At 37.6% G+C, this 12,941-nt stretch overlaps 1 protein-coding gene across 11 annotated transcripts in view; it reads left to right on the top strand.

The window, feature by feature from the left end:
- LOC105482802 (uncharacterized) overlaps positions 1-11,854 on the top strand; it is a 228,212-nt gene extending 216,358 nt beyond the window's left edge. For 5 of the 11 annotated variants that reach the window (XR_011616467.1, XR_011616501.1, XR_011616498.1 and 2 more), the window contains 2 exons: positions 8,880-9,008; positions 10,031-11,852. The gene's annotated coding sequence lies outside the window, so the exon portion shown is untranslated. Of the gene's footprint in view, positions 1-8,879; positions 9,009-10,030 lie in introns of all 11 variants that reach the window. The other 6 variants (XR_011616431.1, XR_011616459.1, XR_011616506.1 and 3 more) reach the window with 3 other exon arrangements.
- The last annotated feature ends 1,087 nt before the right edge of the window (positions 11,855-12,941 follow it).

Here is a 12,941-nt window from a genome sequence, read left to right on the forward strand (position 1 = left end):
TTTAAGGTATGAGAGAAAGACATGTGGGGGACTCTGAGGTTTTTTGGTTTCACGAGCACCTGGAAGAATGGAGATATCATCAATTGAAACGAGGGAAGTCTGCAGGTAGAGCAGGTTTGGCAGGGGGAAGGACAGGAGTTTAGAGGTGGACATGTGAAGTTTGATAGTTCTATATGTATATTGAGGTCAACTGTTGAGCAGGCAGTTAGATGTATGAACCTGAAGTTTGGGAGAGAAGTCTGGAGTGCATCTGAGAATTGTCAGCATGTTGATGTTATCTAAAGTCCAAAGACCAGTGAAACTGCCAAGGGATTAAGCATGGACAGAACAAAAGGACCAAGGACCCAAGGTCTCTTCCTGCCGTACATGTTAAACACACACATACAGAAATAAACATGTGATTGCAATTGTGACAAAATGCTATAAAGGAAAACCTCATGGAGGTAGGGGGTAAAAGAAGCTCAAGGTGAGCCTCTCATAGGATGTGGCTCTTTCAAGGATACATAGGAAGGAGTTAGTCTGAAAAAGGGAGGAGAGAGGTTGAGTGAAGGAGAGTGAGGGCAGAAAGGTAGCATGAGCAAATTACCTAGGGCAGGATGGGGTGTGTTTGATGAACACAGTGCGGGTAAGTGTGGCAAGAACTTTGTGTGCCAGGAGGAGGGTGATGTGGCATGAAGTTGAAGAGAAAGGTAGGGCCAGATCAAGCAATGGCCATGTGAAGATTTTGAACTCTATGAAGCCTTTCAAAATACTAAGAAGAAAAAGACTATGAAGCAATGAATTAAAATCCTTTCTCTGGAAAGAACTTGATAATAAAGTGTTTCAAGGACAGTGTAATGGAAGTTTCTGCTAAAAATTTATGTTAAAGATGTGGGAAAAAGCAGGATGAATGGCAAAGTTGCAAAGTGGGCTTATGAGGTATCAATGATTTCAATCAAAACAAGGTAGAACTGTGAGTAATATTTAATATTACAGTAATTTTATTTTTAAAAATATGAAAGAAACATAAAAGGCTGAAGAGGATAATAGAAACCAAGTATGGTGTAACCCTCATATTGAGAGTTGTGAAAGCCTTTTTAAAACTGGATAAAAGAATAGAACCAGGCATGTAAAATAATGAGTGATAAGGAAAAGACCAGGTGGCTGGTCCTGTTTGTCCTGTGTCGAAATGTTAGAAGAGGTCATAGTTAATGAGTGGTGACAAGCTGTTTTCTATCTACCCCGAGAATCCAAGAGGAAAAGACTCCTACTAAGGATTTAGAAGGGGTAGGAGGAAGAATTTTTTGACATTATAAGGTGTTAGAATGGATTTTTCTGGGCTTACCTTTTCTGAAGGTCTTTGGAGGATGGACAGACCAAAGGTTGACAATGTGTAAGATGAACAACTATGTTGAATCTTAGTGTGTTTTGGAGGTTGACTTATTAGTTAAAACTGCCCCTGTATTGGTTTTCTAGGGATGCCATAACAAAGTACCACAGACTCTGTGACTTAAACAACGGAAATTAATTTTCTCACAATCCTGCAAGGTAGAAATCTGAGGTCAAGGGGTCAGCAGGGTTGGCTTCTTCTGGGGCTCCTCTCTTTGCCTTGCAGATGACTGCCTTCTCCCTGAGTCTTCACATGGTCTTCTCTTTCTATGTGTCTGTGTCCTCATCTCTTCTTATACGGAGCCAGTCATATTGTATTAAGGCCCACACTACTGACCTCGTTTTAATTACCTTTTCAAAGAATCTATTTCCAATTTGAGTTGCTTTATGAGGTACTGATGGTTAGAGGACTTCAACATATACATTTTTTGGGAACATGGTTCAGCCCATAACAGCCCCAAACTAGAAAACCATTCCAGAAGTGTGGGAGAGCAGTGTATATGAGAGGTAGGAGAAGTGATATCTGGAGGTCTGCAGTATTTTGTAGGAAGAATGACTTGGGATGATGAGGAATAGCCATAAAAGCAGTAGTGTATCATTCATGAAGATCCATGGGCTTTCCCCACACACTATGCATTTGTTATTATTATTGTTATTATTACTGAGACAGGGTCTTACTCTGATTTTCCAGGCTGGAGTGCAGTGGCATGATTTCTGCTCACTGCAGCTTTGACCTCCTGGGCTCTGGTGATTCTTCCACCTCAGCCTTGCAAGTAGCTGGGACTACAGGTGTGTGCCACCATGCCTGGCTGAAATTTTGTATTTTTTGTAGAGACAGATTTTCACCATGTTGCCCAGACTGGTCTCAAATTCCTGGGCTCAAGCAATGTACCTGCTTTGACACACACTATGCATTTAAACATATAAGACAGAGTCTCACCTTCTTGAGAGGGTACATGAAACAGGGATGGACATGTTTTTGTGAATATAATGGACAGCTAATTCTGAATTGAAGGGGATATTTGAAAATCTGTTAAGAAGTCTGAGATTTCTTGACAACAAAATACAAAATAATCCTCCAGAAACATCTTGAAGAAAATGCACATTAGCTTATTGTTACAGCCTAAATGTTTTGTGTCCCCCTAAAATTCATATGTGGAAATCCTAACCCTCAAGGTGATGGCATTAGGAGGTGGGGCCTTTGAGAGGTGATTAGTCATGAGGGTGGAGATTTCATGAATGGGATTAGTGTCCCTATGAAACCCAAGGGAGCTTGTTTGACCCTTCCACTATGTAAGGACAGTGATAAGGCACCATCTATGAAAGAAAGTGGGTCTTCAACAGACACTGAATCTGCTAGCACCTTGATCTTGGACTTCCCAGCCTCTAGAACTGTGAGAGATACACTTCTGTTGTTTATAAGTCAACCAATTTATGGTATTTTGTTATAGCCACCCAAACAGACAAAGATACTCATTCATTCGAAAATGGTAATTGAGCTTTTCCTGCTTGTGCCAGGAACAGTGCTCAATGCTTGACTGATCCCTGCCCTCATGGAGTTTACTCTAGTGGGGAAAAATGATGAATGAGGAAATAAATTTGATTTGTCCTATAAAAGTACCACACAAGTGGATGTAGAAGTCCTGGGTTGGGCTGGAGAAGGGAGGCCACATGGGATTGGGGGATCAGTGCAGGTTTATCTGGTGAGGATACATTTGAGCTGAGATCTAAGAACGAGGACCATATAGTCCAAGGTGTTAGATCATCGCTAGTCCAGTGGTTTCAATTTAATTTTGACCTTTTCAAAAATCCTTAAGTGGTGATGTCTTTATGTCAGTTTACGGCAACTTTCAGAAAGCCTAACAATCCTGCCACTAAAGTGATAGCTTTGATTTACTTTTGGGCACAATCTTTCATGAATGCCTATTTATAACTATTCTAATGCTATGGAAGCTTGCTATGTACACCACTATACTCCTAGTATAGGTTTAATAGGAAAAGGATCATTTGCTAAATAAAGTATTCACAATTTGCATGTTCAACTATGGGGGAGTGAATATTCATAATAAGAAAAATGCCACTACACAAAGTGAATATAATGGTTAGCAGGGATTTGGAAACCTGGAACTATCATCAAAATATAAATATTAGTATATTACCATGATTGCATATTATTCTGTTATTAAATCAAAATCTCAACTTTTACCACAATCAGGTTTTTGAATGCTCAACATTCTCATGCTATTTAACTAGAACAGTTTTCTAGATACAAATGGATATATTATTTTCCATAAAAATGTTATCTTTTTACAGTATATTTCAGATCCAGTTTCTACTTACACTAAAATAATTGCTTATGATACACAGACTCGATTTTATATGACTAATTAGAACAGTGTATGGGAAAGAAATAGGTTTGCAGGTAATATTGAAATTAAATATGTTAATCTGTACCTCAGTGTGCACATTTTATATGAGCTTTAATTTGCCAAATAAATTATAGTTCTGTGTTTATAAGGTGTCCTTGAAAGAGTGTCCTATTTTTGAGCACTAATACCATGGGGAAACAAATATACAAAGCTTTTAGCTATAGGCTACACTTGCATAAATTAAGGCAAGAGCAGTTGGTTGGTAAGTGGAGCTATGGTATCCTTAGCTTTTTAAACACTGAATTGTTAACATGATTTTTTTTAGTATGGTTACTAATATTAAGATAATAAATAATATTTAGTTTCAATATAGCACCCTTCAGCCAGGGCGTAAATTCATTTTGAATGCTGTGTTGAATTAATGTATAATAAACATACTGCAGTTTGCTATCAGGAATTCTCGATGAAATGCAGGAAGTCAGTTCTTTGCTTATGCATTAGCATTGCCAATCTTGCTCTGTTTAATTTTAGCTGTTTATAAAATTGCTCTACTGACAGTCCTCTTTATTTTAATGTGATTGTTTTAAGGTTAACCAGAAATGGTATGGTGTGCTTCCTGAAGTAGGTTATAAGTGTTGATGTAGGAATATGGGTCCCTCACAAAAATCCCTTTCACCATTAGCCACCTGCAATCAGGATACTCAGTTGCCTAATTGGGCAAATCATGGTGTCCCCTGCAAAGTCACTGTGTATACCTGGAGTTGTTGAGTATCTTATAAAGCAGTTGGATCACAGAGGACTTGTAAAAGAAAACAATGTTGCTGACAGAAGCAGAATCTGAAAGCAGTTGTAGCAATTGTCACTTAAGTCTCAGACAAAGGGCAACTGTATTTAAAATGTTCTGTATTCTTGTCTAATAGGTTAGTTCCTTTTTATGATATTTATTTACATAACAACTCACAAGACTTTGGGCTTCAAAGTGGTTCCAGGTCTTAAATACTGAAGTAGAGAAAATTCTCCAATAGCGCCCACATTTTCAACTAAAGGGAGAAGCTAGAGAGCCTTCAAAAAGGAAAAAGGTAGCCGGCAAGTGTAGCCCCAGCAATTCAGGTGACTGAGGTGGGAGGACTGCTTGAGTCCAGGAATTCTGGGATGTAGTGTGCTATTCCAATTGGGTGTCTGCACTAAGTTTGACATCAATATGGCAACCACCTGAGAGTAGGGGACCACAGGTTGCCCAAGGAGGGGTGAACCAGCCCAGGTCAGAAATGGTGCAGGTGAAAACTCCTGTGCTGAGTGGGAAAACTCCTGTGGGATTGCATCTGTGAATAGCCATTGCACTCCAGCCTGGGCAACATAGTCAGAACCCTGTCTTAAAAAAAATGTCAAAGACAAAAACAAAAACAAAAAAAAGAAAGAAAAAAGCTAGTATTATTTTGTTATCCATCAGCTTAGGCTGCCATAAGAGAGTACCATACACTGGGTGGCTTAAACAACAGAGAGTTATTTCTCAGTTTTGGAGGCTGGAAGTCCAAGATCAGGGTGCCAGCATGGTTAGGTTCTGGTGAGGGATCTCTGCCTGGTTTGCAGACAATGGGCCCTGGCCCTGTATTCTGAGATGGCAGAGAGAGGGAGTGAGGTCTCAGGCTTCTCTTCTTGTAAGGACACTAATCCTATTGATTCAGGGCTTCATAGGCTTATGATCTCATTTAACCTTAATTTCTTCTTTAAAGGCCCTATCTCCAAAACAATCACATTGGGGGTTAGGGCTTCAACATATACATTGCTTTTTGAGGGGAGATAATTCAGTTCACACCATACTGTAAGTTTTAAAACAGGAGTTCATGATGTTTTTTGGTGCCAAAGACCCTTTGGCAGTTTGGTAAAACTTGTGGAGTCCCTCTCAGAATAAAGTTTACAAACATATACATTACATAGGATTATAAAGAAAACTAATTATATGTAAAAGCAGTTGGCAAACTGTTAAAACACTGTGATACAGAAACAGATGAGTTTCTTTATTATTAATACATTAAATAACATGCTCTAGTGGTTGCTCTAATAACCACCATAATTTTGATATAATGATGGATAAAACTGATATTTTGAGATATTTGTAGTAACTGTAATAGAATTTGAAAATATCTGTGATTTTTATTGGTGACAAATTACAGGTATTGCTAATACTATTGTGATTGATTCTTAACATTCATAATGGAAGAAAATGCAAAATTTTAGTTAGAAGTTACTAAAATGAAAGTACAGTTTTTGTTTTTATCCAAATTTGAAGACTTTAAAAATGTTATACATGAACCCCAAGTTAAAAATCCCTGGACAGGTTACCTTTTAAGATGTGTTTTCAACTAAAAAAATCTGTTTTAAGAATTTAACAATACTATGATCATAAAAATGTCAGTTATTATTATACTTAAGAACAAATAATTGTTCATTATTCATTATTATTATTATTATTATTTTTGAGATGGAGTTTCACTCTTGGAGTGCAATGGCACGATCTTGGCTCACTGCAATCTCCACCTCCTGGGTTCAAATGATTCTACTACCTAAGTTTTTTGAGTAGCTGGGATTACAGGCACCCGCTCCCACACCCAGCTAATTTCTGCATTTTTAGTAGACACGGGGTTTCACCATGTTGGCCAGGCTGGTCTCGAACTCCTAACCTCAGGTCATCTACCTGCCTCGGCCTCCCAAAGTGCTGGGATTACAGGCGTAAGCCACCATGCCTGGCCTCATTATTTTTGTTACAGAGTAGTTAAAAAATATATTTTAAAAGTTGTGGGTTTCAACTAGAGCTGAATGGACTACTAATTGTTTAAGGTAGGGTTAAAATGATAAAACTATTTTACTAAGTAACTCTACTTATGAAGGGATTATAACAACATTTTACCTGCCGAATACAGTCATACTTCTTTTTCATAACTGACTGATTTAGGAAAGCTATGTATTCTGTGGGTATTACTAAAATTCCCATCAAGGAAAAAATAAATCTGGGTTCACTTCATATGAAATAGGGCATCTATGATTTTATCTCTCAGTAGTTTCTGAGCTTGGTCCTTTCAGAAAAAGAAAATGTGTAACCAAAAAGCAAAACTATTTCCTTACTAGAGACAAAAGACTGCTTCCCAAATAAAGGAGACTGTATCTTCAGGAAGCATGGTTGGAATGTTGAGACCTACTTCAGTAAAATTATAAGATGCCTTTAGGGAGTTAAGCTCTAGGCAAAGAATTTGGGGTACGTTTTAAAATTTTTAAATAGCCAGACTGTGTTAAGGGGCAGAAGGCTTGATGACCTGAATCAGTTAAGAAATACTTTAATCCCAGAGGCATACTCAGCCTGTAGTTTCTTTCAGCACAAGAAAGACATGTAACAAGAAAACCAACCAGGCCTATATAGGCTAAGCTTGAGGACATAGGGCCTTTTCAGTGAAATGAGCATTTAGTATTTTGTGACTTCCTATTCTGTGTTCCTGTCCTCAGAATCTACAAAAAAAGATTTGGCCTCTTCATGTGTATTTATCTTTTTAGGTATTTTATCATCAAATAGAAGAACCTATAACAATGTTAATTTGTGTGGCACCCAAAACTTTTTAAAGAAATATGTTGGCCTTCATTGTGTTTACTGATCAGATGATACAATAGAGACTCCAGAGGTTTAGTGGCTTGGCTAAGACCACAGAACTAGAATGCTGCAGTATCAGTATTAAGACTAGAGCCTAAGTTATTTGTGTCCAAATCCCATGTCTTTTTTACTAGAATTTGTGGCCTTATTTAAAGCCACTGTAAGGAATAGGCAGCCCCTCACTTTCAATAAATATTAATCAAAAAGCTACAGTGTGACAGGTAATGTGCCATGCACTTGCATTACTGTCCTGAACAAAACAGACATGGTCTCCACCTATGTGAAGCTTACAATTAAGTGGGGCAGGTTTGAACTACATAATTACAGTAAGGTGTGATGATGCAAGTTTGCTACTTAGGAGGAGCTGTTCCTTTTTTAATGTATGTCAATACTTGAGCATACTGAGTTGTGACTTTCCTAGTATCCATCTCACTGCATATGCACATAGCCTCATCATTCAGAATATGGACTTTGGAGTCTTTCTGCCTGGCTTTAAATCCTTGCTCCATCATGTACTTGCTGTGTGATCTTGGCCAAGATTCTTAACCTCCTGATCCTTCAGCTTCTTCATCTGTAACATATGATGCAATATACCTACCTCAAAGAGCTGTTGTGGAGATATAGTGAGAAACTCTATTAAAATGCTTAGAATAGTGCCTAATACATAGTAAGTATTGAAAAAATGGTATATATTATGATTGTTATTGTTTATTCTTTCCTTAGCATGCAGCAAGTATTCCCTTGAACTTGCTCTTATAGTTTGCCCTGGGTTAATGTCCATAGCTAATATTTGCTAATTCTGATGCCATCTGTAGTCCTGGCTAGGCCCTGATGTTTTGGTTTCAAAGTGAAGTGCCTTTGCAAGTCTTATATCAATATGATCTGGTCCATTTCATAAAGCTCTGCCTAATATTCCGGTTAAGAATCAGCTTTTCACCTTTAGTCTTAAAGAAAGCAGAGATGGATCTCAGATCTTTGGTGAAATTCTGCAATATGCAATTTAAAGTTAGATTGACCTTCAAGCTGACAAAGTAAAATAAACAATTTTATAAATGAAAATGGCTAATCTGAAATAGATCACAGCTAAGAACTTCATTTTTTATTCATTCTCTTCATACAAGAGTGGTATCATACAAGTGAACATCTAATATTGTACTTCATTGTGGCGCTCAGTGAAGATGCAGTTAGAGGAAATTAAGGACACAATGAATTGGCAGAAACCAGAGAATAAGTCTATAGTCACTTATTTCAAAGAGTTACTTTATTTAAATGTGGGTACATTTGATTTAAAAAAGAATAGTTGTCACATAAAATTAAGCTGTTGGATTTTTTAATCTTTTGAACTGTTCTGGTTTCATAGAAGTCACCTTTCACTGAAGTTTTTTTTTTAATATGTAGAAGAACCTCACATACTTCCGGAAAACTGCATGAAAAGTACAGGTTAGTTGCTTCAAACTCACATCTCTTTAAGTGTACTCTGTAACAATTTTAATTTTTTTCAGGAAAGAAAATCTATTAAGAGCTCAAATATTTACCAGAGAAAATACAGTGAAAGGAAAGAAGAATTTTTTTCAATAACATGAGAAAATAAAATCACATGATCTAAACATTTCCTCCCAGTTGTACGCACGGTAAGTCTAGTACCTTTGTGGACTTAAAGGAGCAGCTTTAAGACTGGACTAAGGGCCTGTGCTCACTGGGCAATCTGGGCAATCGACCCTTGTTCTGGCTCTGCAGCTCTAATTTCAGGGAGGACTAGACCGGGCTGTATTAGCAGGGAAAGGCTGAGGGTGATACATAAGCACTGTGCTCATGCCTGACCAGACTGTACTGAACTGTGTAGTCATATTATACGTGGTATGCTACTGAGATTGATGGCCTAGAAGAGGTGGTCCCCTGCACATTGCCAGAGCAGCCTCTTTGTAGGTCCTTATGCATGTGTGTGAACACACACACACACACACACACACACAAAGCTGAACTTGTGGGGGGTCAGTCGATAAAGTCCCAGTAAGACACACTGGGTCTCACTCTCACTCATATGTTATCATCTTGGATCTTTGAGTTTTGGGTCCAGAAGCTCACAACTCCAGCTGTCCTGGGAAATATTGTTTATTCCTTTTGCACTTATTTTCCTCTGTACATCTTTGAAAGTAACTCTTCTTGGTTTACCCAAGTGGTGTCTATGTCTAATCTTTCTATCTAGTCGAATATAATATTTTTAATATGATAGTTTTATGAGTTTCAAGTCATAGATGCTTAATAAAAGTGAATTGAATTATACTCAGTTTAAGGTAAAATAAGTAATGTTCAAATGATGCACCATCTAAATCTAGAACTATTAAAAATATGTCTAAATAAATTAAATCCAAATTCCATAACAATTGAAAAAATAGGGGGAGATTCTAGGAGTGATATATAATATAAAGATGTATTTAGTTACTGACTTATATTCATATCTAAAAGTCCAAACTTCTTATGCAGTGTACTCTTGGTATTCCTAGAACACTGAGTTCACGTAATGTGTTGTTTTTTCCTTTCACTTTTTGTGTTAACTTTCCAGAAGGGATACAACCAAAATATCATCATTGATTTAAATCTCTCTGGAGACACCCTGTACCACTGATTGTCTCTTCCTTCCAATTCTCTGCAGAAATTCAGTGTCCAGATGTTTCAGAATCCAGATGGCCTAAGAATCCTCTATCACCCAGAAAGGAGGAAAATGTGCATGAAAGTGGAACATTTAAAAGAAAAAATAATTTAGCTTTGGCTATGTAGCGACAACATACAGAGCTCGAGAAAAAGCTTCTTCTCCTAAAGCAGCAACTTAATAAAAGGCATGTTATAGGCTTTATCAATAAGCCAAAATTTCAGCCTTGCCTCTTCTTCCCATCGCCATTAAGAGGCTTGCAGAGGTCCACACTCTTTAAAGGGCAGACAGCATGGAAGAACTATCATGTACAATTTAAAGTAGCAGCTAAAATTGGAATGGTCACGAGAAAGCCTGTTTCTTTGCAATTAAATTGACAAGCTGTCTATGATTACCCTAGGGAACTTGGCAGCTGAGTGATAAAAAGACTGCAGTGTGTTGAAAGGTCTAATGCAACTTACTAGGTGGACAAAGACCACATCTGCTTAATATGCTGATTGGGAGAGTTGTGGAATGTACTTGGCTACATTAGCTGAGGAGAGATGCTAAGGACACCTTTTCTTCTCTAAGACCCTGCTTAGAACCCATTTTAGAAACTACCCACAAATATTTGGAAGCATGTATGAAAAAACAGTTTAGCACAATATCTGATGTTATTCAGCATGAACCTACCATTACAAATCACCAGAATTGAGAAGTTTAGAAAGAATTAAAAATGCCTTTAATCTAATTATGTTCGTAAAATTGTATATACTTGATACAAAAATTGGGCACTTGAGAGGATTTATTGTGGTAACAACTAAAGAGTTGAAAGAAAATGGACGATTTAATACAAAATATTAGGTAATAATTACTTGGGATATTCATCAGTGGAGAGCCCTTGAGTTGGGCAAAACTGAAACTTAGGTTATAAAGGAGAAAACAATAACCAGCTTTTGGGGTGGTAGAAATTTGTGAAGACTAACAAACACACCAATTCTTAATTTTATTATATTCCTTAAAAGGGCAAATGCATGTAAAAAGCAAATGTTTCTTTTAACAGATTTCATAGATATTAATAGCACTCTATGCTACATAGAGGATGACCATGTCTGCTTGCCTATCAGTTCTTTCTGAATCCCAAGAACCATTTATTTCAGCGATCTTGAAAAATGGTTTGTGACTACTTCCAAAGGAGGATTACCATTGGCAGGATTTCTGAAGTAGAAGTGTATTATATACTCCCTTGGCTTTACTTCAAAAACCAGAGATTTTCCAGTGAGCTGGCCATCACTGACCGGTCTTTGAGAGCAGACCATGTGTTACTTCAACAAAATTATTCAAAGCTCAAAGTCATTCAAATGCTCAATGATGTCAACACTAGACAAAGGTTCCTCAATATTATTTTCAGATTAACAAAACAATAATACCTTATATTAGTATAACACATTACATTTTACCAAATGATTTTATATCTAAAGTGACTTTATTCTTCCCCTTAACAACCCCATGGCATAGATTTTGTTGTCCCCATTTTAAAGACGAAGGAAGGGAAGGAAGTTCGGAAAGACTGAGTGACTTGCCTAAAATCATAGTAATTAGCAGAGCTAAGTGTCTTTGCACTACAATTAAAGGAAGTTGGAGAGCAGAGCCTAATGTGGAGGATAGCATGAGATGTTTAAAAAAGTCCCTCATTTGCAAAACCTAAGTCAACACATTTGTGTAAACTGAACATTCAAACTTCCCTTTTAGGATAACTGGATGAGATGATATATGTCTGCTGATGCCTTCAGCCAGACTCTTAAGAATGTGAATCTAATTATTGAGGAAAAAATACTTGTACTCATTCCTCCCATCATGTTGAAGGTTATAGACTTATATACTCATTACTTGCCTTTTCTAAGAAAATGTGCATCTGGGAAGAGGCTGCTATACCATTCATTGCTTTTTCCAAATGCCCCCACTGCTACGAGCTAATACAGTGCCTTGTACAAAAGTTGGGTTGAATAAATGCTTTTTGATACTAATTATCATTTCTGACAGATAGTAACCAAGTCGTGCTCCAAAACAATACTTTGCGATTCATCCAACTCTTGATAATTCACTGGAAAGAGGGGCTAGAAACAACATGGATAATTGAAATCCACAGACAAACATAAACCTCATTTTACAAATAGCTTCAATCTCTTCCCTCAGCAAACCTTTAACTGGAGCTGATAACATAATTAGGTTGACTGGTTTGAGCTGGTTAAATGATAATTAGCGTCAAAAAGCATTTATTCAACCCAACTTTTGTACAAGTTTGGGCTTTATCTTCCTCCACCTCCACTCTGGTTGAGGTACTGCTAAGGGGAAAAATAGTTTAAAAAATAGCTAACAGACCGGGTGCGGTGGCTCATGCCTATAATCCCAGCACTTTGGGAGGCCGAGGCGGGTGAATCACCTGAGGTCAGGAGTTTGAGACCAGCCGGGCCAACATGGTGAGACTCCATCTCTACTAAAAGTACAAAAAATTAGCCAGGCATGGTGGCAGGCACCTGTAATCCCAGCTACTCGAGACAAGGAGGCAGGAGAATCACTTGAACCTGGGAGGTGGAGGTTGCAGTTGAGCTGAGATCGCGCCATTGCATCCAGCCTGGGCAACAAGAGTGAAACTCCATCTCAAAAAAAAATATATATATATATATAGCCAACAGAATTAATAAAATCAAGAGTTCACTCAAGTAAAACATCTCTTTTATTTTGACAACTGCGCTATGTGCATGTGGTACTGAATGCTTTTTAATGAGACAGATACACAGTGATAAGCATACACCGTCCACCTTACCCTTCTACTTCTTTTGCTGACCCACATCACAATCCTGCAGTTACTTAACTACTTTCCTACCTGTCTTGTGTATTAAGCCATTCTTAATGTTATTCATTCATTTATTCT

The sequence above is a fragment of the Macaca nemestrina genome, chromosome 1 (assembly GCF_043159975.1).
Source record: "Macaca nemestrina isolate mMacNem1 chromosome 1, mMacNem.hap1, whole genome shotgun sequence".
NCBI lineage: Eukaryota > Metazoa > Chordata > Mammalia > Primates > Cercopithecidae > Macaca > Macaca nemestrina.